Raw genomic sequence first — 27,021 nt, 5'->3', positions numbered from 1 at the left:
CCAACTTCTATTGTTACTAAATGTTGGAACAATTCGGAAAGGACATTTCTACTCTTAATGTTAATTTTCTTCTTGGCTGAAAAGTGTATATATTTACATACTTTTCTTTCTTTTTCCTATATTTTAAAACTTTTAAAAGATATATATAACAGCTTAATGTATTTTCCAAAATTATTGCTACATTCAAATATACAAAACATATCATTAAGAAAAATTAAAAATCATACTAAGCTTAAATAATGGCATAAATATTAATATATATATATATATTTAGAATATCTCTTAAGACAAAGATTTTTTTTTTCAGCACATCAAAAACTTGTATGGAACATTGGCCTACAGTAAAGTTTAATGGTTAAAACAGTTTAGTCACGTCTCAGAATACATCTTAGTTTGTAACAGTTGTATAAATTCCTGTGTACATTGTAGCTTCTAGACCGTATGCAATTCATTAGGAAGTCCTCATTTTAAATTGAGGCTGAGTCTATGAAGGGCAAAGTATAATTTGTTAGCTATCTAGTTTAAAAATGGAAAACAACTGATACTTTACAGGTCACAATACTCATTTATATCCCCGATGTTCAAACTGCCTCTCTCTTCACTGAATATGTTTCATTTTGTTCTATTTATTATTAATAGCAATACTTCCATATTCCTTGAAGGAACAGATTTTTTTTTTAAGAAAAAGAAAAAAATTAAAACTTTGAACTAGTATTTCCCTGGAGTCTACCATATCACTTTTCCTCTCACAGCGGAAACTCAACTCACAGAGTTTCTGATTAGAAAAAATTCTGTAAGATTTCCCTGTAGAGAAAGACCCTGCCTTGGGGAAAAGTCCCCAGTCAGTGTGAAAAGCCACAAGGAAAAGAATGTTCTCCCTGGAAATTTAAATCAGCTTTCAGGGGGGAAAAACGGAAAGGCTTACTCTATTTGACACAGAAATTTATAAAGAAAGAGAAAAGCTGATATTTTGAAAAGATTTTCAAATTTATATTTTCATTTCTAGCACTTTTAAGGACTTACTTTTTAAGGAGAAATTGAGCAATAATTGATTTTAATTGTTCTTTTTAGAAATTGTGGCTAAAGATGTAAAGAAAATACATTGAGATTATTCCTTCATCCTGAACAATTAAATTGAAAAACAGTCAAATCATAAAGTTAGGGAAATCAGTTTTATTATAATAGAATACATTACGGAATGTATATTTGTAAAGTATTATTCACCTTTTCTTTTTAACTTTTATTGCTCTAATCCATGAACGTAATTAATAATTCTGATACTCTTGGAGTCTAGTGCCTTGATCTGGATAATGAATCATTTAAAAAGAAGAGAACCCCAGGGAAGTAAGTGTAAATTGTTTCTCTACTTCATGCCTAAGACGGTTTCAACATCTTAGATTAGAATATATTCCTAGAGGGTTACATAAATTCCTGTGGGTAAATTAGCCTCCAACCTGATTGACTGAGCTTAAAGCATATTTAAAATGTTATGAAAAACAGAAATATTCTTCAAGATGGCAATTTCATTATTGTATTCCACAAATAGGGAAATCAGGATACTTGAACAAGCTCATTGAAGGGTGGCAATGAAGATTTGGAATGAGAATTAGGGACAGAATCTGTGTTTTTCAGGCCTGAAGGTTATCCAACTTGTAGGGTCAGCTTAAACAGCTTGCTTTAGGAACACAGAATTACATATTAAAATCAAGTATGAAAGTACATTTTCAAATGGAATGGGAAAATAAGTTACAACAATATTTACATTTTATAAAGCAGAAAACTACTACATGCTTCAAAAACATCCAGAGAATATGTTTGTCTGTATAAACCTTGACTGTGTCTTTATACAGCCACAGAAACATCAGACTTTCCTCTACTCTGGCTTATTTAGAAGGATATGAGTCGAAGGATACTCACGGCTGGAATGGACAAAGTTCATAGGATTGTTAACATGCTTCTATTGTGCACGACACCAAAGTGTGCGAGTATTAGGGAGATGTATAAGCAACTGTGTGAACCGTACAATTTTATCCCCCAAATTCCAAACCAGAAATATATACTCAACCATCCCTTAACTTAATATCCACACGCTAGCACCTAATCCTATGCTATCAGACAGTGTAATGGACCAGAAGTTAGAGTGGAAAGAGACCTCATTCTTATTCATTTACTGATAAAATTATCTTACTTTTGCAAATTATACTCAAAAAAGTAACCATATAAACATACGGCAAGGGAGGAGCACCAAACCTTAACCTTCATTAACTTGAAAGTAATCTAGTGTATTACTACTGGTTATAGTAATTAGAACATTTTGGGGAAAAAAAATCCCTAAACAGATGCTTATGCTATAAAATAAATAATAGTTACAGGGAACAATCATTCTAGAAAATATAGAATAGAACTGATAGTCAAATATTCTCTCTTTATATGCCCCTATATATTTGCCTGTTTGCTACAATCTTCACCTTTTGGTTAGAAAAGTCTTGGTACTTTTTGCCTGACATCTAGAAGTTCATTATATGATAATTTACACAATAACTTATCAATTATACAAGAACAGATAAATGCAAATTTGAGTGTTCTTTCAACCATTTCCCACACATCTATGGACTTATGTAAAGATGAAAATCAGTGTAGATAAACATAAAGATATAGGAATTGATATAGGTATAGATACAAATTGAATTATAATAAAGATAGAGGCATCGTGGTAATAATAACAATAAGTGGATATAGAAACTGTAGGCATAAAGGTTTTAAATTGCCATAGTATTATCTTAACGTTTACCCAGAATCATTACTTCAAATAGTAGTTTCTCTTCCTCCATTTTGTTTTTGTTGATGTAACCCTTAAATTACACTCCTACACACACCCAAAATACTGCCAGATATACACAGCAATTACAACAGAATGCCTAGAAATTCTACTCCACCAGGTAGGTAATGTTGAAAACCATAACATATTTTTGAATAAGTGAATACATTTATAGGGATTTTATGTGCTCAGTATCATTTTTAAGAGCCATGAATTGATTTCTTGTTAGGGTTTCAACTCTCAGCAGGGATGGAGCTAATGGACTACTCGGACACTTACTCTGCAATTATCTCAAATTCACATTAATGTTATCCTTGCCAAATACAACACTCTTCCAAATATATTTTTTATTTAATATATTACTTTCTCATAAATTCAAATGACTTTTAATATGTTATTTAAAAAATTAAATATCAGAAGTTTTCATGACAGAGATAATGTTACATACAATTTTAAGTTCAGAAATGTAAGAATTTATAAAATAAAAATATTCTCTTCTGGTCCATTTTCACTCTCCAGAAGTAACTACTGTTCATAGTATCTTGTTTGTTCTTCTAGCTATCTTTCCCACACTTTGAAACAAAAGGAATGAAACCATATGAATTTTTAGCATCTTGGTTTGTTTCATTTATATTAACAGAAATTATCTCAGTAATTTTGTGATTTTTATAAAAATATGCATGCTGCTTTACAAGTTAAAATAGGAAATATAGTTTTTTGAATTTTACTTTATGTACTGAATATTGTGAACTAATTAATTTATGAATAAGATCTCTTTTGCTGACTACTGTTTCTTAAATTTGAGGATATAGGGATTTTGCCCTCCGGTTTTTAGTTTCTCATCACCTTCTACAATCATATTTTTCTAATCCAGTAATTCAAATAGTCTTTCTAGGAAAACACAATGATATTTCTTTATTTATAGATTGCCCTTATACTACAGGTAGCCTTTTTCATTGAGGCAGTTTTTAAGACCCCTGAGCTTTTGACATAGGAAACTACTGTCTCTCACAAAACTAACAAAATGACAACCTACATTGTACTATTTAAATGTAATAATTATATTCACAGCTTTATGGAAGTCAGAATGGAGAGACAAGTTATTGTACATGTAAATACAAAATATTTGTACCCACCTGCCCAATTTGCATATAATTTTCATGCATGTGTGTGATTAGCTATCAAAGTCAATTAATTTTTGACAATTAAATGAGTCATTACCATCTAGAAATACTTATTCTACATAAAACACCCATAATAAGAGACTTAATTTCACAGATTTACAGATTTTAACATTATTTGATATTAGAAAGAAGAGATAAACTGATAACAACTTCAAATTAGATTCTTAAACATAAATACTTGTAAATCCAAACTAGATTTGATTATTAACTAGCTTCATATGCCAGTAACATTTTCTATAAGGGTGGGAATACTGATGTAGGATATTATGGCACAGAGGTTAACAGCATGTATTTCAAATCACACAAATATGTGTTTGAATGCCAACTTCAACATTTAAGCATTTTTGTCTATAAAATAATAATCTCTACCTAGTATGATTGTTACAACAGTTAAAAGAGATAATATATAATACTAAATTTGTGAATTCAACTTGTGTACATAGGAAGCAGTCAATAAATGATATTTTTAAATGGCTCGTGTTCATTTATAGTTATTAAAGACTGTATATTTTATATTCATGTAAATATATGCCAATAAAAATATCTAATCCTATCCCATTTGTATTCTTACTGAGCTTTATACTGCTGTTAGAGGACTTAATATTCAGAATACATGTAAGATTTGCTGTTTGGAGGAAATACCCCTCAAATATTATAGTTATTTGATTTCTTTGAATGTATTACAAACGGAATGACATCTATTATTTGAGACTCAATTATATATCATAGTATACTCCTTGGCATCCTATATACAATCAAATTACTATTTAGTGATTATAAACCATAATAGATTATAAAATCAATTCAGTTGGGGCCTCCAAAACTTAAAATGCCTTTTTGTACATTTTCGTTAAAAAGAAGACAATTTTCCTCCTGTGCAGGTCTCATCATACCCAGTGGCCAGCTTTTCACAAGTTTGTGCACACATGATGTGTTTTAGCAGAGATCCTATGTCCTTGGCAACAACCTTAAATAATACTTTAATTGTGCAAACTAAAGAAATAATGGTCTATGGTCCAAGCTCTTTGTTAGGCACAAAGCTAAACTGTACTCCCTGATGCATCTGATTTATGATGCATGATTCGTTGAGTCACAAACCTTCAATTCCATATTTTCCAACATATAACCTATTAATACAGGCACACATAATATATACATACCTAGTGGTTATCATTCATTCATAAACATGTTATTGACTCTCTTTTCTCAACACCTCCAATTAAGGCTGTTTTCCAGTAGGAACAAGCCTGTCATAAAATTTCCCCAAAACTATATTTAATAGCATACCTTTGAAATATTATTAATCTGATTAGGGGCTCATGATGTGTTCTTTTAATTTGGAAAGTACTTTGACCTATAAGGTCATTGCATGTTTAAATTGGGTTTATATAGACAATGTTCTAATAAACTAAATTTGCTATTTCAGTCAATTGAAATGATTTTTCATTATAATGAACTCACTTTTTTCATGCTTCTGTCACTGACATGACAGACACTGATGCAATGTAAATATTGCATTGAATAGTCCTGGAAACAAGTGGTCAGTCTTGTTGTAATAACAGTTGGGGATCATGTAACAGAATATTGTGGAGGCATTAACATTTTGTGAAATAAAAGAATTTAAGTTTTAAGATTCAGCTATAGAGTGCAAGGAAGATACAGCAATTGTAGTTGTGTATCTACTACTGCTCTTCCCCACAATCTGGTGGTGTAATCAGGTGTAATTAACAGAAGGGACTGTGCCAGTAGCTGGACTGGATAAGCCCTGGAGCAGGGAATGAATCTTGGGGCCTTCAGAGGACCAGGAAAGACACTGGCAATGGTAATAAGAAACCATTGTGGACACACTGGGTATTCAGCGGTACAAGATAAATGATGACCTTCCCTCATCAGTAACAAAAGGGATGGACTACCCTTGAGTCACCTTAATCAATGTAATTGTTTATTGTTCATTAGAGGCCATCAGTGGCATATACCAGAAACGGATTTTTTTTCCGCAGGAACATAGATTAATATGCAAGAATTTTCACTTTTTCATCTTGGCCATATTTATATCCATCACTCATATTCCAATAAAACAAAATTATACCTAGTCAAATAGAAAGTGGGTATTGAATACCTACAATACGACTTGAAGTGTTACAAATTTGGGTGTTTGACTTTGAATGCTTCCTGATACAGTGAAGTGAGAAACAGTGGAGTGATAATTTTTCTGCAGTGTAAGTAAAGGGCAATAGATCAGGGCTGTAGAGTGCTTGATCCAGCTTATGGCATCATGGAGGAGATCCTACAGGGCACTAAGAAAGTGAGGTTTATGATGAGTGGGAGCTAAGAAAGCAAAAATGGGACTATATATATCATTTATCTTTAAAAGAATTTTATTTTTGAAAATAGATTTAATTAGAACTATTATATAGGGTCCATCTACTAGAAAAATCCTTTTGCTGGTCATAGAAATGTTTTTCAAAAACTATATATAATTTTAAAACATATATCTATTTTAAATCATATAGAATTTAGAAAGTAAAAGGCCTGCTATGCACATCCCTCATATTCATGTATTGATATTTCTCAGAAAAATATTTTAATAGTATATTATTTTTAACTTTTAATCTTTATCACTATGGATTTTTATGGTTAATAAATGTGAGATTATTGACATCTTCAATTGATTTTTCTATGAGAGAATTTCACAGGTGTTGGTTTAATGGCACCATTCTGAGTAACCAATTTCCACAAACATTTTGCAAGACAAAATTCATGAATGGTTGACCAAGTTTTTATGCTGCTAGATTTTTGCCTTTGCAATTTGCTTCCCCTTCAGTATAGAATATATTTATCCTGTTACAAGTTGAAATTTCATTGAAGATTCTTCCCACAATTTGATATTTCAAATTTCATTTACATAATTTCAAAATTAAATCGTCATACAGTGTTCGAGTACTCACCATCTAATTCTTTAGTTCCTGCAAGTGTGGTATAGAATAATATGGAGGACAACATGGGCCTAAGTGTTCAGTGCTAGGTTCAGCTTGTGGGGCCATGAAAGAGGTCTTTTCTTACTTTTTGCAAACTTCACTTTAAAAACTTGCAGTTAACTAAAATCTTCAAAAAAAATGTTTTAACCATTCTATCTGTAAGATACTTTGACTAAAGTTTTCTAGTTGTTTTTGAACAAATATAAACAAAATTTAATATATTCATTTATTTAAATATCAATATTATTGTGGGATACACAGGGTAATTTATAAGAAATCTTTCAATAAATCAAATATTTCTAAAAGCATAATGATTATCAGAAATGAAGAGAGAAATCTCGTACTCTAGGCTGAAATAGGAATTTTCCAACAACTATTTCACAAATTTTGTCATTCAATTACTATAATTATAACACACACACATAGACATTTCCACAAAATTTATATGTATGCTAATTGGCAGCATATGGTGGTTTTTGGTAGGAACAATTATAAATTTTATATGCATTACCAATAACACTAAAGTTTTACTCTGTGATCGTTAATTTTATGTGTGAATTTGGAGAGTGATTTTGAATGAGATTAATATTTAAATGAGAGAATGTTAGGTGAAGTGGCAGCCCTCATCTGATCAACTGAAGGCCTAAGTAGAACAAAAAGACCAGCAAGAGGAAATTGTCCAGCAGATGCCTTCAGCCTTCATCGTCACCACTGGCTCTTGTGGGTCTCAATCCTGCAGCCCACGCTGCAGATTTGGAATTACTAGTCTCCATAGTTGTGAGCCAAGTCCCTATAATAAATCTCTATAAATATAAAATACACACACACACACACACCCTTACTGGTTCTGTTTCTTTGGAGAACCCTGACTAATACATACTCCATAGGTTTCTAATTTTGTAGAAATGTCACTTTTACCTAAACAATTCTCCCCCAACTTTTTGTTTGTATTATCAGTGAAAAAAATTTCGTCTCTATGCTGACCTTTTAAGTAAGCTTATAGTGGCATTCAGAATGTTTCCTCTTGACAGACTAACCAAAATTTGGTTTTGGATGATGAAGGATGATAACACACACCCAACAAGGTATGCAAGAATTTATTGCACACGTGAGACTTTCTGGGAAGAGTAGGGCAGGCTCCTAAGAGGGAGCCAAAATGGCTTGAGCAAAGGGAGGGGAGCAGTGGCTCAGATCGTGGCTGTGGTTAAGAGGTGGGCTGGTGGAGTTAGGAGATTTATGGCAGCGCGCTGACAGGGATATGCTTTGTGCATGGTTTGAACTTCCTGCGAGGGTGAAGGGAGGGACTACGTGAGCTTTTTTATGCCTTTGTCCAAACATGGAGCAAGAGAGGAAAAGGGAGGAGTGGAACTTGAAAACCCCCACTGATTAGACATCAACAATAAAGTCAGACTCTTTATTACAACTGTGAATCCATAAGTTGAATATAATATCAACTGATCATTAAATGAACTTATTCTGTGTTTGAAAAAATCTAAATATGTGTGCGTGCACATGCGTGTGTCTGTCTGTGTTTGCATATGCAGGTTTGTCTGTTTACATCAGTAGAAGGCCCGATATCACTATTCCCCAGTGGTTTCCTGAGTAAAAAGGAAAAACACTGGAATTTCGTAGTATTGGATTTCTTGATTATCAGAAATATGAACTTCATCCAGTGAAAGTATGTTACCCAGTTTTTCCCAATCAGAGTGACCAAAAAACCCAAAGAAAATGCCTTTTGGTGGCATTTATTTTTCCTTTGTGCTAGACAGCAAGTGATGGGCAGTGCGGAGATAGAAAGTCAGCAATGGGGGAGTTGTAAAGAGAATGGAGACACAGCTTGAGGTAGTTACGGCAGTGGCTTCAATATGCCATTTTAAGATTCCATGTCTGTTAGCAGCTGCCTTTCCCATCAATGAGTGAATCTCTTTTTGCTCTTTCATGAAATGATACTAGGCAGAAAAGAACTGAACTGCCCCCATAGAATTCTGTCATTCAGCACAGTAGTTATAACAGTATATTCTTACCCTCAAGGCTGTACCTGGCTTGGGAATTTTTCTCTGTACAAAATGCAGTCAATCAAGTGAAAAAGGAAGGAAACTTTGATATACTTTTATCATCACTTCAATTAAATATAAGGTTTTTTTTTCAATCCTGCACAAATAAAATTTACTATTTCTATGTGAGGAAAAAATAAAATAAAATTTTAAACAACAGCAAAAAAATGGATTACCAGCAGAACTGGCTCCTATAATAACCATCTATAAAATACCACCTGAAAGACTCAATGTCTATTCTAAGGGCTGTTGGATTGTTAACGAGTAATTCATAACAATTTGCTACTTAAATGGAAGTATGAATGAACGCTATTACATTAAGTGTGTTAAACCATAAAGAGAACAGATAAACAAGAGTTAAAAGTAGTAGGAAGAAATAATGTAATAAGTCAATCAAATTAGCATGAGCTTAAAATAAGTACCTTTTACACCTTTTGTTCCATCAAACAAAAGCCACTGTTTAGCTATCTAAAGTGACTTAGACCAATGTGCATTTATCTCCTTTTAATACATTAAAATTTATTGCACAAAGAATAAGTTTATTTTTTCATCTGTAGATTACAGGTGTTCAAGAGATTTAGCCAGTTCCCCAACCTTCTTTAAATAAAGTCTCTCTAGACTTGAAATATAAAGATGAAATCAGCAGCTTTACCTAACTCTTAGACTTATGTATTAAATGCAACTACATATTCTTTAAAGGTAAGAAATCTCTATTTAAATATTTAATACCTTGTTTTTATATGATTTATATATAATGAAATGCTATAATTATAAAAATCTTTAGTTGTTCAGGCAGTGGGATAACTGTGTTTATTTCACTATTATGTAACCACAGCACAGAAATATGAGTTATATATATTTGCTGTTTGCTTTAATTTTGAACCTATACACATATTGCTTATATAGTTATCTAAGTGTCTCCACAAATATGACTTTTCTCAAAGTTAATTGCAAATTATTCTAGAACAAAGCACAAGTCTAAACACATAACAGATGCACAATAAACACTCTATTTTATTTTGATATATTTTATAAATAATTAACTAAAATTATTTATGTAGGTAAATCCTAGAGTTGCAGCTGAGAAAGCAATAAGTAAGCAGTGCTCTAAATATTGCCCATATAATAGTTTTCAAACAATTTAGATTGAAGAAATAAATCTAAAGTTATTTTCTTAAATTCTTGTAAAGTGTTTGTTCATAAGTATACCATTATTGTTCACATATACTTAGAGAATAATGAAAATGCATTCATTGGACATATATAAAATAGAAGTTTATTTAGAGGTAAATAAATAAAGGTAAATAAATCAATGTATATATTGATTTCTACACATTTCTATACAAAATTATTTTCCTTTTTATATTGCAGCACCACTAAAATGATCAAGATGTTTAAAATAAATTTGCAACCTAGTAAATGACTGTAAATACTGCTGCTTCATAATCAGAGTCATCTTTTCCAACCTTAGATTTCTTTGCTATGTCACCATGACAATTAATATACTACAAGATAAAATCTATGCTCTTAAACACCAAATGGTTCACCTTCTGTTAGATCACAGTGTTAGGTTTTTTTTTTTTTTTTTTTTTTTTTTTTTTTTTTTTTTTTTTTGTGGTATGCGGGCCTCTCACTGTTGTGGCCTCTCCCGTTGCGGAGCACAGGCTCCGGACGCGCAGGCCTGGCGGCCATGGCTCACGGGCTTAGTTGCTCCGCGGCATGTGGGATCTTCCCGGACCAGGGCACGAACCCGTGTCTCCTGCATCGGCAGGCGGATTCTCAACCACTGCACCACCAGGGAAGCCCAGTGTTATTTTTTGATAATAAAATATGGGATTTTTTCTTACCTGAATTTCCCTAATTTGAAAAGGCATGTTGTTAAACCTAACAGGAAGCAAGTTAAAATGTTCAGCTATATGCTTCTCATTATAGGTTGTTATTACTAATAAATCATTATTAATAGTTTATATATGTGTGATGATGATATTATTATTGAAATAATTATCAAACTGTCAAAATAACAATGGCATTTTTTACAGAACTAGAATAAAAAAATGAAATTTGCATGGAAACACAAAAGACCACAAATAGCCAAAACGATCTTGAGAAAGAAGAATGGAGCTGGAGGAATCACACTCCCTGACTTCAGACTATACTACAAAGCTAGAGTAACCCAAACAGAATGGTACTGGAATAAAAACAGACACATAGATCAATGGAACAGCATAGAAAGCACAGAAATAAATCCAGACACTTATGGTCAATTAATCCATGAAAAAGGAGGTAAGAATATACAATGGAGAAAGGACAGTCTCTTTAGCAAGTGGTGTTGGGAAAACTGGATAGCCACATGTAAAAGAATGAAATTAGAACATTCTCTAATATCATATACAAAAACACACTAAAATGGATTAAAGACCTAAATGTAAGATGAGACACTATACAACTCCTAAAGGAAAACAAAGGTAGAACTCTCTTTGGCATAAATCTCAGCAATATATTTTTGGATCCATCTCCTAGAGAAATGGAAACAAAAGCTAAAATAAACAAATGAGACCTAACTAAACTTAAAAACTCTTGCACAGCAAAGGAAACCATAAACAAAATGACAAAACAACCTACAGAATGGGAGAAACTATTTGCAAACATGCAACCCACAAGTAATTAATCTCCAAACTATGCAAACAGCTCATGCAGCTCAATATATAGAAAAAACAAACAACCCAGTCAAAAAATGGGCAAAAGACCTAAATAAACATTTCTCCAAAGAAGACATACAGATGGCCAACAGGCACATGAAAAGGTGTTCAACATCGCTAATTATTAGAGAAATGCAAATCAAAACTACCATGAGATGTCACCTCACACTAGTGACAATGGCTATCATCCAAGTCTACAAATAGTAAATGCTAGAGATGGGACTGAGTTTAAAGACTCTGGGCACAGAGTTAATAAATGATGAACCAGATTCTGGTAAAGACAATGTTCAGGCAGCTAAGAGAGGTAGTGAAGAAAAAGAAACAGTCATATAATTGGTGACAAATAAAACAATAAAGTTTATACCATGGGACCAAAGTAACCCACAGTGAGACACATAATGCTTACAATAGCTGTCTTTGTTTGGATGCTGATTATTTTATTAATTTTTAAGAATTTTCTTTGTTTTATTAATTTATATATCAAAAATTTATATTATTGCATATACAGTATCTCATAAAGAGACTTTTCCAAGGTTTGCAAATCCTTTGAAAAAAGGTAATGTCCACAGTATGCTGACTTTATCCACAAAAAAGGGAAAGCATCAAAATCCCTAGACATCCACCCAGCTGTTTCTAGCTTCTGTTATATTTACACTGATTTATCTAGCATGGCATATAATTAGTTGTTTGGGTTATTGAATAAAGCCTGACTATACTTGATTATGATTCAGAACACATCATTTATATTGTCATTATGAAGGCACTTTTGGGCCCAGGTGCATATCAACTTCTTTTTGCTGAGGAATACATGTAAAAAAAAAATGGTACATAGCCTTCTCCAAAACACTATAAATTATTTGCTGTATGTGCTTAATGAAAACATTGTGTTTTTAATTAAAAATAAATGGGCTTAGAGAGTTCTCCTAAAATAACCCTATCCATTTAACAACATCTGCCTATAGAAGTTTTTCACAGCCTTTAACTCAAAGTCCATGTTTATGGAAATTTTCATCTTAAATTTAGTCAATATAATGAAATTAATTCGTATTTACAATGCATATGACATACATAGTTGCATCTACTTGTAATAGTGGACACTATAAATATTTGTTAAAGAGCAAAAGAAAGGGAGGAGGCAGGTATAGCGCTGATATGGATTAATTGTCCTTTAGGATCAAGGTTTTAATATATGTCATCATTTTGCAACGTATAACTATTTCACACCAAATCTAAGATGATATATTTATTCATCATTCTCTTAGACTATTTTGTAGACTATTTTCCAGGCCTTTTTTTTTTCTATCTCTAATAAAATACCTTCTGATTCCAAAGCAGCTGAAATCACTTTTATTTTAAAAACAGCAAGGGTACATGTGAAGGCATGACCGGAATGCAAATGTTTAAGAAAATTTTTACCTACGGTCAGCCCAGAAATCTAATTTCAGTAGAATATCTTATGAAAGTTACAAATATGAGACCAAATTTATAATTTTCCTTCCAAGGTTTCAATAAAAAGTCACAGTATAGTTTAGAAGTCATAAAGGTCTTTAATTTATGTATCAATGCCTGCCTTCATTTGGGCTAGAAATCCACCTAGCACACAGGCGAAGCACTCCCCAATTGCTCATACCAGCTACAGGGTGACAGGAGCGCTGAGATTAATTGCTTTAAGGCTAAACCTGACTCAGCTATTCTAAAGGTCAGACAAAGCTAAAAGTATCTGAAGACTCTATGGAAGTAGTTAACTACTGCAAAGTATTATAATAAATTAGTTAAAATTTGCTGGTAACTTCTTTTTATTAACTAGACTGTTAGAGTTTTGGTATATTATATTATTCTTGTGTATTTTGGAATGACACCAGCTCCCATTTTTTTATTGGGAAAATTAATTTAGGATTTTTAGCTCTAGCATTATTGCTGCTCTATGAGGGAGACAATGCTAGTTCATTTACTGAAAGAAAATGTATTTTATAAATTAAATGGAAATTACAAGATAAATTTTATACCTGAGTGTAATCAGTATAAAGATAGTCTCCAATTTGCCATTGCTGCCTGCTTTTCTTGGCTAGTATCTATGTCCTCCAAAAGCACCCTTGAAGTGAACAATCTAAGAGCTAAGACCATTCATGGCTCTGCTTTTTCACACACCTGAATCTGTCCTTAAATGGAATGTTTTCTACAAGAAACACGTCAAGATTCCAGTTTATGAGCTGATACAGAGGTCAGTTACTTCTACAAATTAGGGTGCATCTAAAACTAATTATCACAAATTTTCATCTGTGATATAAAATGTTTGCTGCAAAAGTGCAGTGTCACTTTGCCTGTCTGAATTAGGCAAAACTCTTGAAAAGTTCAGAGTCAGGGACACTGTTATGAATAGGTTCACCTCTATGATTAGATACTTAAAAACACAACTGGAGATTGTAGAATTGGGTAAGAAAAGCACAGGAAATGTGGCCGCAACTTCTCTTTGGTCAGAATTTTTTACAAGAATTGAGAAAAGTTAGCATTCCAGGGGGGACCAAGTTATGACCAGGAGAGGGCCCAGGCTCAATATTCTGCTATCTGGAAAACAGACCCCCTATGATTTCACTTTTTGTCAATCTTCATCTAAACTGGTTTCTTAAAGTGTGGTGCTTGTGTGTCCTAATTCATGGGCTAAAAGGCCAAGCACCTATATTCAAGTGAACAGTTAGGGAAGTAACTGTGGGCTAGTTTATGTGATTATTTAAATATAAAAAAAACAGCAACAAAATAGCTCTCCTGGACATGTTATATCACTAGTGCACATAAGGAAGTAGTCCTCAAGACCACAAGTTTCTTCTTTCTTTTTGCTTTTCAAAGCAAGTTTCTATAGCCTCTTGCCCGCAGAAAATAGCAAGAAAAAAAAATCAGCTGTCAAGACTGACAATTTGTAATAATTAACATCATGAACAACAGACAGCTTTCCTTACTCCTACTCACTAAGCAAAGTATTCAAAGTCATTGAAACTGTTTGAGAGATAATAAGGACTAAAAAACTTGCAGGTGTTACACACAGAGGCAATGAGCAATGCAGCCATTATACCATTCTAATTCCAACCAAAACAATCTCCCAAACAGTTGCAGAAGAACTTTTAATGGTGTCTCACTTTAAGGAGGAAGGTTCTTAAGTGTAGCCTTGAGCCGTAAACCTTTGGAAGGAAGATTAGCAGGCAATTTTTGGCCTCATAGTTGTAATCTTTATGGGTGATTCTACCTGAAATTTGGCTTCTGTCTAGCTATATCTCGGATCCCTTTGAACACCTGTGTGCCTGAGATTTGCTGTGAGGGTGCCATTGTCATTTTCAGGAGAAGAATTACGCCAGCTGCTTTGGAATTGGTAAGGGATCTATGTGAGACAGAAAGAAGTCTAGGAAATGACTGAGGGAGAAAGCATATAATCCAGGGTACGAGTCATGCTTTTTATGTCACATAGATGGGATTTTCTTTCCCAGGATTGTCTTTTTGAATTCCTCCTTGAAATAGCAGCAATACTGAATTTTGATGAAACAACACCTGTTTCAACCCCGGGGCAACCTTTTGGCCAGTAATCCTTTTGGATACTGATTTATTCGAGTCTGTTAAATAATTAGTCAAATTCCCTAGTTGATTTCCATTCCTATGGGCAATGCTAACTCTTATCTGATTTGAATCGGTTTATAAGATAATTCCAGAATACAGTGTCTAACAAATGAGATCCAAGTTTAAAAATACAATTTCCTTTTTTAAAGAATTGTTAAAGAAATACTTAATTTAAACATTTTTGTGTAATGAAAAGTAAAAACACGCCAAGGTATTTATAATACGTTTATTTATATATTATTTATTATATTTATATATGTATTTATATTATATGCTGCAACATATCACTGGCAAAAATAAAAACATAATCTAGGATTCTTTAGAAATGAATGTAGCAATGTGTTCTTATTATGACAGTGTCTATATTATTATTTTTATGTATCTTTTGTTATTTTAATGTAATCACTTAGTTGAAAATGACATATAAATGATGATGATGTGTATTTGTTGATTTCCTATGAATTGCTTAGCCCATCGACAACATCCTGGCCCAAGTGGTACTGACAATAAACATGTTCTATGAGCTAAATTCAATTACATAATTTTAAAGTTAAAGAAATTAGGAAATTTCCATATAGTAGCACATAAATATTAATCTGCATACGTCATCTATAACTCTTTGTGAATATAAACTTTTGTCATGTAAACTGATGCTTTTATATGTTTGACATACATACTTTATTCAATATACTAAAGAGACTTACAAACAATTACAAACCTTTAAGTCTTTCATATTATATCTATAAAATATTCAAAAGATGGATCTCAGAATATACAGCTAAACTCAGTTACATTTCTGAGTAGAAAATTTAGACACAATGTAATGAAACAGGGATAATAATAATTTTAAAAGAGATTCAACTGAAATATTACATTTTCTCAACCTTGTTAAGCAATCACACAATCAGGGACATTCACTGGCTCTTTGATCATTCCATTCTCTGCAACCTGCCTCCTGTATTTCTATTGGAACTCTTGCAGAGATCTTCAGTGAAGTTCTTTTTAAAAGATCCAACAGAAATGACATGCAGCCGAGAACTATAAAAACTGCATTGAACTATATTTGATCCACTTTGAGGAACATTAGGCAGGTAGAATAGCTATTCCATAGAAGTGTATATGATGATACAAAATACACTTCAATAACTGTTAACAAGACGTTTCGAATAGTGTGTTTTACTTTCATCTATATTATAATAAAAAACATAAGATTAAACTTTTAAATACTGGCTTATGTCTAGAATAGAGACAGAGAGAGAAGTAGAGATAGATAAGACTAAGTTACAAGATCACTGGGAAAAACATTTTTTAGATTGCACTTTTAGACAATGGTTATTTTTAATCAGTGTGTTTGGGTATGAATTGAAATTTTGTTGCTAGCTCTCTATTTTAAATTTTCATACACTATATATATTAAAGACATTAAAATAAAATTAATAAATATGATATGAAAGGTAAGATACTAATGCCTTAATTATTTTTAAAATAAAGAAAACTATAATTCTGTGCAACTTTTAAATTTAATATTCTAATCCATATTATTTAATTATATTTTTAGTATTTCATGTTTTTACACTGTTAAAATGCTGATATTTAATAAGTAAAAAGAATAGCCACTACCATGTGGAAAAAAAAAATCAGATTTGAATGGCAATTAAACATTTTAAATAATTTACGTGAAATTATGACAATCAAGTATCAAATGTTGCTTTTCTCATATACAGTCTCTAAGTTACCTAAGATTGCACTGCAATAAATTAAAGTTCATGAAAATTATTTTAACATATTTGAATATTAATATTGTTATATTCTTACTATTATGATTTCCAAAAATGACTATTTCTTTTTAAAATAAAAGAAAAATATACTTACACAAATTAGCAAATTAAACTTTCCTGACTGTTCAGATCCTGTGAAATGAGTTTTACTCTCTCAGTCTGGATCCCATGTGAAAATGCCACTAGCATAACAAACCAAAATACCATTCTGAAATGTATTTCAAATGGAGTATTGGTTATTATTACAGTGACTGTAGATGCTGGCTGTTGTTTATTTCAAACTAAGCTGTTCTGAGACTGACCTGGTAAGAGATCTGGAAAACTGTTAGTAATTTATTTGATCATATTAGTCATGTTCACAACACAGTCATCTCCCAGTTGTAGAGGCAATGTTTATGGAATTCACCTATTTTATCTGATACTACACAGTAACTTAGGATGGTTTTTATTCATAATTCTCTTAGCTCATCTTTACTGGAAGAAACAATATTGTCTTCATTTCAATGTAGAATATCATTGTTTGAGGTATAAAGCTCTTTTGTGAGTATAATTCCAATGTAATCTCAATGATGTCCAACAGTTAGTGAAGTATGTGCTTCTTTTCTCTTGCATCATGAAACAAATATATAATATTTAACATTATATAAATGTTGAATATAATATAATGTAAAATAATATAAAATTTTCTTCTGGTACATTACACAATGAAAAAATGGATACATTTAATAAGTACCATTGCACTATGCTTTGATTTAGAAGAGTTTGTATTATACCAAGCTCTGACATAGTTATGCCACTTAACTTTTGATTAAAAATGTATATCCTTATTTTTCATTCATTTTAAGTGAATACATTCTTCAGTGTTTTGGAGACCTACAGCCACTTGGAGTGTATTCTCAGAGGGTTCAAAATATAACATAAGACTTCTGTTTTACTTTGATATTTTATTTTATGGCAGCTATAACAAATAACCTGAGGTGGTACTGTTCCACGATAAGGGAATATTAATTCCCAGGAACAGATGTGAATTTCTCAGTTTTACTACCAGGTACAATTTGGAAAATACAGTTGCTATTTTTGTTTTTTCACAATTTCACTTTTGTTCTTCTGACTCGGCCTTGGCAACATAGCTAGAGACGGGATATATCGCTGATAAAATTTTTGAATTGGACTGTTTAAAGGGCACTATCAAATAGTTTTTGTTTATTTGCTGTTGTGTTTAACTTCCAAGAATTTTTTTGACAATAACATATTAGAGACACTTAGATACATTTGTAATTTATGACCAACTACAAAGTTTTAGGGAAACGGCAAAGGTTACGGTAAACAGTCTACACAAAACTTCTCTCATTTTTAACACGAACTGCAATTTGGGAAGCAGGGTTTACAAAGCTGCCTCTGGGTTTGATAATTCTCTAGAGGGACTCACAGAACTTAGACCTGTTACACTTCTAACATCCTCAACTCATGGAGTTACAGACCTGTTACTTTCCCAGCATCAGTATGTGACAATACACTTGAAGTATTGGTAACAGGGAAGCTCTCCAGTCTGGTGTCCAGAGTTTTTACCGGGTCTCCTTCACATACTACCCTTGTGACTGACTCTTAGTCTTCAGCTGCTCTGGAGACTGAGTTAAAACTTTTATTTTCTAGTCTCTTCTGGAGGCAGAACTGATACCATGTAGCTAAATGCCCCAAACAAGAAACAGATTATTAGACTGTCCTTTGGCCAAAGCCCCTAGGCAAACAAAGGCACTTCTCTCAGGAAGAACGTTCAGTGGCCTAGAGATCACCCTGAGGACAAAAGCCAGATCTACCTTTGGTAAGGTTAATTTTTCACCACCTAGCAAATAAAATAACTAAACCTAAAACAGACACATTTAAGTCAGCAAAAGTTTGATGTAATAATTTTCATTACCATTTCTCCAGTACTTGATATTTCTGATAATTTCTTTGTCTTAATGCACAATTAGAGTAAAATCATGATATAATTAAAGGAAACTGCTTTGCATACTATTGAGACACTTCACTATGGATTTAGATGGTCCTAGTTTCGCATCTCAGCTCAGTTTTTAAAAATCTGGAGAAGAACATGTTTCCATCCCGTTTCCAGAATCAGCCCTTCGTTTAAAGGGAAATTATCACCAATACATCTCTCAAATCTTACTTCATGAAGATACTTTTCTATTGGTTTTATCCACAAGGAAGTACATACAGGAAGCTGCAGAGGCCATAACAAACTTTCTTTTCCAATTCTTTTTCCTTTCTTCCTTCTCTATCTCCCCTTTCTCCAAACAGAACCTCTTTCTTCTCTATTAACTAGAGTCAAGTAACTATTGAATGAATCTTGTAGATATCCATCATCCAACACAAAACCCACAATCAATAAATGAGAAAGGAGCTTCAAGATGGCAGAAGAGTAAGACGTGGAGATCACCTTCCTCCCCACAAATACATCAGAAATACATCTACACGGGGAACAACTCCTACAGAACACCTACTGAACGCTGGCAGAAGACCTCAGACCTACCAAAAGGCAAGAAACTCCCCACGTACCTGGGTAGGGTGAAAGAAAAAAGAATAAACAGAGACAAAGAATAGGGACGGGACCTAAACCAGTGGGAGGGAGCCGTGATTCCACACACTAGAAGCCACTTCGCGGGCGGAGACTGCGGGTGATGGAGGGGAAAGCTTCGGAGCCGCAGAGGAGAGCGCAGCAATAGGGTGCGGAGGGCAAAGCGGAGAGATTCCCGCAGAGGATCGGTGCCGACCGGCACTCATCAGCCCGAGAGGCTTGTCTGCTCACCCGCCGGGACGGGCGGGGGCTGGCAGCTGAGACTCGAGCTTTGGCGTTCGGATCCCAGGGAGAGGACTAGGGTTGACGGCATGAACACAGCCTGAAGGCGGCTAGTGCACCCTCATGCAGCTCAATATCAAAAAACAAACAACCCAGTCCAAAAATGGGCAGAAGACATAAATAGACATTTCTCCAAAGAAGACATACAGATTGCCAACAGACACATGAAAGAATGCTCGACATCATTAATCATTAGAGAGATGCAAATCAAAACTACAATGAGATATCATCTCACACCAGTCAGAATGGCCATTATCAAAAAATCTACAAACAATAAATGCTGGAGAGGGTGTGGAGAAAAGGGGACCCTCTTGCACTGTTGGTGGGAATGTAACCTGATATAGCCACTATGCAGAACAGTATAGAGGTGCCTTAAAAAACTAAAAATAGAACTACCATACGACCCAGCAATCCCACTACTGGGCATATACCCTGAGAAAGCCATAATTCAAAGAGTCATGTACCAAAATGTTCACTGCAGCTCTATTTACAATAGCCAGGACATGGAAGCAACCTAAGTGTCCATCAACAGATGAATGGATAATGAAGATGTGGTACATAGATACAATGGAATATTACTCAGCCATAGAAGGAATGAAATTGAGTTATTTGTAGTGAGGTGGATGGACCTAGAGACTGTCATACAGAGTGAAGGAAGTCAGAAAGAGAAAAACAAATACTGTGTGCTAACACATATATGGAATCAAAAAAAAAAAAAAAAGGTCATGAAGAACCTAGGGGCAAGACAGGAATAAAGATGCAGACCTACTAGAAAATGGACTTGCGGACACGGAGAGAGGGAAGGGTAAGCTGGGACGAAGTGAGAGAGTGGCACGGACATATATACACTACCAAATATAAAATAGATAGCTAGTGGGAAGCAGTCGCATAGCACAGGGAGATCAGCTCAGTGCTTTGTGACCAGCTAGAAGGCTGGGATAGGGAGAGTGGGAGGGAGGGAGACACAAGAGGGAAGAAATATGGGGATATATGTATATGTATAAGTGATTTGCTTTGTTATAAAGCAGAAACTAACACACCATTGTCAAGCAATTATACTCCAATAAAAAAATTTTTTTAAATGAGTAAATAAATAGCAAACAAGTTTGAGAATATAAAGGTACATCACTTCAAACAACAAAGGACTTCAAAAAGACAAGAAAGAGACAAATGATCCTACAGAAATCTGGAAAAGGTTACTAATATGAAATATACACAAGAAGACATACAAAAATATTAAAGCACAAAAAGATGCTCATCTTCACAAATAAGAGAAATAAAAATTATACTGAGGAAAAAAAATGTGTTTTTTGCAAAATAGATTTCCAAGAACACACAGTCTTGAATATGATTTTTGGGGTGAGATGTTGACATTGCCTTCGGATGTATCCCCAAGGATTTACATGTTATTTTGCATATAACAGACACTCAATAAATTTTCATTAGCAAATGAATGGATTTCAGAGTATAAATCTGAAATGGATACATTTTGTTTCTGATTAAAACTAATTCATAAGCTTTGATCATTAATCAAATGGACTATAATATTGACCTTGTTTATGAAATTTGAAGAGCTCACCCTGGACATATTGCTAAATGTACATCCAATCCAGTCCTATGTAGAGGAAGTAGATTTTAGTAAATGCCCACATATAATTAATGTAGTTAAACCACCACAGCAGTGAAGCTAATTTGAAAACCTTCCTATTGTAACTAACTCCTTGCATATATACATATAGGTATATAATTATATACACAGATATCATTCTAGTACTGATTTATGATCCTTATAATATGGTAAGGTATGTAGTAGGCTACAAAAATTAGTAAATAACAGAGACGGAAATATAATTCTGTCTTCTTGACTCTCAGCCCATTACTTTTCTTCCCCAGGACTAGAAATCTTTTATTTCCAGTTAAACTCTAGAAATCTCAAAATTTATAGCCATACATACAAAGTAACATACAAAATATTATAGTAATATGAACAATTAAAGCAGAAATAAAGCTAATTTTTGATGTATATATTTCTAAATGCTTTTCATCCAGTACTTTCTAAACACCAATGCCTAATGTATAAGATTGGAAAAGGGAAAATCAACCATGATGATGGTTTTTCCCTTTCTATTAGTAGGTTATTGTTTTCGTAGTTTAGTTCTTCAGCACTGTCAGCCTCTTTCAGAGTAGCAGCCCATCAGTGTCTTACACCACTTCCTACGCCTGCCATGCTCTTTTTTTTTTTAATAGACTTTAGAGCAGTTTTAGGGTCACAGCAAAATTGAGCAGAAGTTACAGAGATTTCTTATATACTCTTAACCACCCACACGCAAAGCCTCCCCCACTATCAGTATTCTGCCCCAGAATGGCACATTTGCTGCAATCAGTGAAACTACATTGATTGATACATTATCATCCAAAGTCCACAGTTTACATTAGGGTTCACTCTTGGCTTTGCGCATTCTATAGGTTGGAATAAATGTATAATGACACGTGTCTACCATTATAGTATCCTACAGAGTTTTTTCACTGCCCTAAAGATCCTCTGTGCCCTGCCTATTTACTTCTCCCCTCCCAACTGCTGACAACCAATGATCTTTTTACTGCCTTTTCCAGAACATCATATAGTTGGAATTATACAGTATGCGTCTTTTCAGATTGGCTTCTTTCATTTACTAATATGTGTTTGAATTTCCTTCATGTTTTTTCATGGCTTGATAGCTCATTTCTTTTTAGTGCTTAATAATATTCCAGTCATGTTTCCTTGGATAACTGTTCTTTTAATCCCAGCAGGGCTTTCTAGTCTTTATGTTTTCACATTATACATTGCAGATTAATCTTAACCAAAAAGAAAATAATAACTGGTAGGGAATTGTTTAAAACAGAATGGACTTATAATTTTAAAGTTATTATTTATTTAAGCTTTAGTCAAATAGCTAAACCAACTCGGCTCACACTTGGTTCAAATATTTCTGTTGTCTTAGAATATCATCTTCTCCTAAATTCCACTCACTGCTCTCCTAATAATTTGAATTTCAGAATACCCCAAAACTACAGTTCTAATAAGCATGAAGGTCATATTTGGCTCTTCTACTCCATAAAGACCTAATAAGATCAGATAGTCTTGATTTACAAGGAGACAAATGTGGACTCATATCTTTTCTTTACTAATATTTACTCATTTATTTTGGGTGTGCCAGGTCTTAGTTGTGGCACGTGGGACCTTCGGTGTGGCATGTGGGATCCTTTGTTGCGGCATGTGGGATCTTTTGTTGTGGCATGAGGGCCCATAGTTGCAGCATGCAGGCTTCTTAGTTGTGGCATGTGGACTTCTTAGTTACGGCATGCAGGCTTTTAGTTGCAGCCTGCATGAGGGTCTAGTTCCCTGACCAGGGATCAAACCTGGCCTCCCTGCATTGGGAGCACAGACTCTTACCCACCGGACCACCAGGGAATAACTGACCAAATACTTTATTATTATCATCACATTATTATTACTATTTCTGTAATTTTCATAATCTTCATCATCATTTTGGTTCCTTAAAGTCGATCAAACATGCAATATATTATTCTAGAATTTTTAAATTGGGATCATAAAATACAATCTCCCCAAATAATATTTTAGAGGAACATAAGTTGTTTGATCTATTTTAATTTTTAAAATAATAACATACATTCCTTTTTCAACTTTTGACCCAAAATGATACATTTTGATAGATACTTTCTGCTGATTATTTCTGAAGAATAAACAATATTTTTCTAGGTAAAATTTCATTGAGTACTCATGACTTCATAATATTTATCTTTTAAAAAGAAATGTTAGGAATTCTTAAAAACTGAGCATTAGTTTTTTCTGGCTTATATATTAAATTTCACTTACAGGTATTATGAAATAAATATATTATGTCTATAAAATATTTAAATTGTGTTGTGTGATCAGTCTAAACCAATAAAACATATTGCAGTAGAATATTTCTATAGTCATTTAATCACCAGAGAAAATTAATAATTTTTAAGAAAACATTAAGAAATTATCAAACCACTTCTTGCAAAACAAATGTATTCTAGTTTTAACTTTCTAAAATAAAGTTAGCTCCCACTACCTAAATTCTCTGTTGAACTCAATGAACTCAGGCACGAAGGCTTGCAAAATGCAAAATACGTTACATGTTCATGGAAATATATAAAATGATTCTGTTTCTTTTTCAAGTCTAGGTAGAAAGTTGTTGAATATATTTTTCTCTATAATGTAGTTATGTTGACAATAATATAGATTGCTTTATGTTACACCAACATTGTTTTTCACAACTCAAGATGTCCTGGGTTAATTCAGCCTCTATTGATTTTATATACTTTGAACAACTCTCTCTCTCTCTCTCTCTCTCTCAATCTCTCTCCCCCTCCTCTCTTTCTACCTCTATCTCTCTGTCTCTGTCTTTCTCTCCATTACTTTGCACTACATCTGTGTATTCAGATACACATATATACCGAGTAATACATTGATTTTCTTTCCTCTTCTTGACATAACTACTGTAACCATATAACCCAATAAAAACTTGGTTAAGAAAAGAATGTAAGACAATTCATTAAGACATTACATGGGAGAACCTCTGCAATATAATTTATTCTCCAGTTTGTAGTTTGCCCACCCCAGAGTATAGGATTTGATTATAATGAAAGTGTGCCCCTCCTACCTGTCTCATTGGGGTTCCTTCTTTGTATCTTTAGTTGTAGCGATCTTTTCTGGTAGGTTTCAGTCTTTTCTGTATGGTTGTTCTGCAGTTAGTTGCCTCTTCAATAACTGGTGCTGAGAAAACTGGAGAGACACATGTAAAAGAATGAAATTAGAACACTCTTTAACACCATATACAAAAATAAACTCAAAATGGATTAAAGACCTAAATGTAACACAGGATTCTATAAAACTCAGAGGAAAACATAGGCAGAACACTCTTTGACATAAACTGCAGCAATATTTTTCATGGATCAGTCTTCTAAAGTAAAGGAAATAAAAGCAAAAAATAAAAAATAAAAAAACAAGCTTAAAAGTTTTGCATAGCAAAGGAAACCACCAACAAAATGAAAAGACAACATACTGTATGTGAAAAAATATTTGCAAATGAGAATACCAATAAGGGATTAATATCCAACATATATAAATAGCTCATACAACTCAACATCAAAAAAAAACAAACAAAAAACCTGATTAAAAAATGCGTAGAAGAACTGAGTAGATATTTTTCCAAAGAGAACATGCAGATGGCCAGAAGACACACGAAAAGATGCTCAACATTGCTAATCATCAGGGAAATGTAAATCAAAACCACAATGAGATATGATCTCACACATGTCAGAATGTCTATCATCAAAAAGAACACAAATAACAAATGTTGGCAAGTGTATGGAGAAAAGGAAACCCTTGTGCCCTACTGGTGGGAGTAGAAAGTGGTGAAGTCACTGTGGAAAACAGTATGGAGGTTTCTCAAAAAACTAAAAATAGAACTACCATATGACCCAACAATTCCACTCCTCGGTATATATCTGAAAAAAACAAAAAAACAAAACCACTAATTCAAAAAGATACATGCACTTTAATGTTTATAGCTACATTATTTACAATTTCCAAGATAAGGAAACCACTTAAGTGTCCATCAACAGAAGAATGAATAAAGAAGATGTGCTACACACACACACACACACACACACACACACACACACACACACACACACACTGGAATACTACTCAGCCATAAAAAAGAATGAAATTTTGCCATTTGCAGCAACATGGGTGGACTTGGAGGGCATTACGCTAAGTGAAATGTGAGACAAAGAAAGACAAATACAGTATGATATCACTTATATGTGGAATCTTAAAAACACAACACATTAGTGAATATAACAACAAAAAAGCAGACTCACAGATATAGAGAACAAACCAGTGGTTACCAGTGGGGAGGGGGTAGGGGGAGAAGGGTAATATACGTGTGGGAGAGTGAGAGATACAAGCAATTAGGTGTAAGATAGGCTCAAGGATGTATTGTACAACAGGGAGAATTCAGCCAATATTTTATAATAACTGTTAATGCAAAGTAATTTTTTAAATTGTATAAAAATAATAAATATTGCATTTATTTAAGTAACAATAAAATGAAAATGATGCCGCTTGATAGGGCACTTAAAGCAGTTATCTATTGGAAACAAAATTAATATGTAGACTTAAAAATCTGGAAATGAATATTTCATAAGTTTATTAGTAACAATTATTTAAAATTTATGATTCAAAACCAACACATATTAATCTTTTGTCCTATAAAATTTTAATAAGCAATACTTCTGTTTGTAGTTAAACAAAACTTCCACCAAAGGTAAAAATATTCCCCTAAAAACAATCCAGTCATTTTACACAAAACTATAGTTTAATTATTACGTAGGAATGGGAAAATAAATATTACCTGTTATAATTTTTAGAATATTACAACTTTATTGGTTTAAGCACAGAAGAAATCAATGGACAAATTAAAACTTTAGTCTGTTAAATTTTCTAAACGATCTCAATTAGTTTTTTTATACTTCTAAAACATAAACAGATATAGTGATAAAAAAGAGTGCCAATTAGCAAAGGAAAAAATTTTAACGCTTACTTATTAATTATGTATTTGTGTATTATGTTCCCAAATTGTTAATTAGGATATAATCAGGTTTTATGGATGTTTTGAAACAGGCCAAGATGAGATGAACAAAATCCTAAAAGGAATTATAAACACTAGACAGTGTTTACATATGGGACCTGGTTTGATGCTTGTGATCAGAAATTTGTTATGTAAAAAGAAAGTTTAATATAGATACTCAACCATTATGATGATAACTATAGTAGTCTAATCATAGATTTATTAAATATTCAAACTAATTGTAATTTAAGAATCAGTCCAACTTAAGATAACTTTTAGTTGTTACAAAATATAAACCTCTCTCTTTTATCTATTTCTACTAGGGGATATTTTAAAATATTCATTTTAAAATTATTCAAATATGAATACAAAATTTTTGCATGAA

The 27,021-nt window shown here is 33.0% G+C and overlaps 1 long non-coding RNA gene across 1 annotated transcript in view; it reads right to left on the bottom strand.

Moving 5' to 3' along the window:
- LOC136794446 (uncharacterized) overlaps positions 1–27,021 on the bottom strand; it is an 821,984-nt gene that overhangs the window by 677,493 nt on the left and 117,470 nt on the right. The window contains exon 2 of the long non-coding RNA XR_010841210.1: positions 24,663–24,784. This is a non-coding gene — a long non-coding RNA (uncharacterized lncRNA). The remainder of the gene's footprint in view (positions 1–24,662; positions 24,785–27,021) is intronic.

Source organism: Kogia breviceps, chromosome 6, assembly GCF_026419965.1.
Source record: "Kogia breviceps isolate mKogBre1 chromosome 6, mKogBre1 haplotype 1, whole genome shotgun sequence".
NCBI classification, from domain to species: domain Eukaryota; kingdom Metazoa; phylum Chordata; class Mammalia; order Artiodactyla; family Physeteridae; genus Kogia; species Kogia breviceps.
The sequence above is the reverse complement of the archived record's forward strand: the minus strand, read 5'-3'. Positions and strand labels throughout refer to the sequence as shown.